At 48.3% G+C, this 2,112-nt stretch overlaps 1 pseudogene; it reads left to right on the top strand.

The window, feature by feature from the left end:
* The first annotated feature begins 557 nt into the window (after nucleotides 1-557).
* LOC127193054 (tubulin beta-2 chain-like) lies at nucleotides 558-1,831 on the top strand (annotated as a pseudogene).
* The last annotated feature ends 281 nt before the right edge of the window (nucleotides 1,832-2,112 follow it).

Raw genomic sequence — 2,112 nt, 5'->3', positions numbered from 1 at the left:
AAGGCAACAAGTGTAGAAAGAAATATATAACAAAATTCAAGATAAATCAGATAGCATTCCACATGACTTTCCCCCTGGGAATCAGGAAACAAATGCCCTTACCAAAGTTCAGGCCATTTCTAAGTCAGGGCAGGACTCAAGGCAGGAGCATGGAGATAGGAACCAAAGCAGAAGCCATGGAAGGCTGCTTACTGGCTTGCTCAGTCTGCTTCCTTATAAAACCCATGATTGAAAATGAGAGACATTAAAGACTTCTGCAACAACATCCCCCTGCAAAGAAAAAAGAAACAGCCTAGACAGGAAGCCTTTAAAATTGTGATAAAGACAGCCATCAAGGAAATGACTCAGATTCCATCTTAAACCCCTCAGAGTAAGATTAAAAAAAATTCAAGTGACAACACATGCTGGCTAGGATACAGAGCAAGGGGTACACTCCTCCACTGCTGGTGGGAGGGCAAACTTGTACAACTACTGTGGAAATCAATCTAGAGGTTTCTCAGACAACTGGGAATAGATCTACCTCAAGACTCAGATATACCACTCCTGGCCTGGACACAGACCCAAGCCAGCAAGAAGCTAAGGAGGTACCATGAGGGAGACTGTGCACATCCAGGCAGGCAAGTGCGGCAACCAGATCAGTGCCAAGTTTAGGAGGTCATCAGTGATGAGCATGGTATCAACTCCACTGGAAATTACCAGGCAGACAGTGATTTGCTACTGGAAAGAATCAATGTACATGACAATGAAGCCACTTGTAATAAATATGTACCTCAGCCCATCCTGGTGGACCTGGAACAGGGCACAATGGACTCAGGCAGGTCTGGACCATTTGGGCAGATTTTCAGGCCAGACAACTTCATGTTTGGTCAGAGAGGTGCAGAAGACAACTGGGTATAGGGCCATCACACAGAGGGAGCTGAGTGGGTGGACTCCATCCTAGATGTGGTGAGGAAGGAATCTGAAAGCTATGACTGTCTCCAAGGCTTCCTTCCAGCTGACCCATGCACAGTGGGGGAGGCACTGGCTCAGCCAGGGGGACCCTGGTCATCAGCAAGATCAGAGAGGAGTACTCAGACTGCGTCATGAACACCTTCAGCATCATGCCTTCACCCAAGTTCTCTGACACTGGGGTGAAGCCCTATAATGCCACTGTCTCCAGGCACTGTCAAGCTGATCACACCCACCTATGGCAATCTCAACCACCTGGTATCAGCCACCATGTTTGGGGTGACCACCTGTCTGAGCTTCCCAGGCCCACTCAACGCAGACCTTCACAAGCTGACTGTGAATATGGTGCCCTTCTCATGCCTTCACTTCTTCATGCTCGACTTCGCACCTCTGTCCAGCAGGGCACCCAGCAGTGCCGAGCTCACCCAGCAGATGTTCAACTCCAAGAACATGATTGTCTCCTGTGACCCCCACCATGACCAGTGCCTGACCATGGCTTTCACTTTCTGAGGCCACATGTACATGAAGGAGGTGGATGAGCAGATTCTCAGAGTATAGAACAAGAACAGGAACTACTTTGTGGAGTGGATTGCCAACAACGTGAAGACAGCCATGTGTGACATCTTCCTTGAGGCCTTAAGATGTCAGCCACCTTCATTGGCAACAGGACTGCCATCTAGGAGCTGTTCAAGTGCATCTTGGAGCAGTTCACTGCCATGTTCCGGTGCAAGGGTTTCTTGCACTGGTACACAGGATGGACAGTATGGATTTCACCCAGGTGGAGGGCAATATGAGTGACCTGGTGTCAAAGTACCAGCAGTACCAGTATGCCATGGCTGATGAGCAGGGCGAGTTCAAGGGTGAGGATGAGGATGAGGCTTGAGTTCCCCAGGCCAAGCAGGTTAGGAAAAGCAGAGTTAAAAGCAGTGTGTGTGTGTGTGTGTGTGTGTGTGTGTGTGTGTGTGTGTGTGTGTGTGACTTATCTATGAAAATATCTTGCCAGTCAAAGGAAGGAAGATGGCCTAAGGTTTGTGCTGGGTCTCTGGTACTCTTCACTGTTGCCTGTCACTTTCCCCCTCTCTTTTTGTAATATTGATAACATCAGTGTAACACTTGAGATCTTTTTGAACACTTGCTGTAATGGCTGAAATTACATAGACCTTT

The sequence above is a fragment of the Acomys russatus genome, chromosome 8 (genome assembly GCF_903995435.1).
Source record: "Acomys russatus chromosome 8, mAcoRus1.1, whole genome shotgun sequence".
NCBI classification, from domain to species: domain Eukaryota; kingdom Metazoa; phylum Chordata; class Mammalia; order Rodentia; family Muridae; genus Acomys; species Acomys russatus.
The sequence above is the reverse complement of the archived record's forward strand: the minus strand, read 5'-3'. Positions and strand labels throughout refer to the sequence as shown.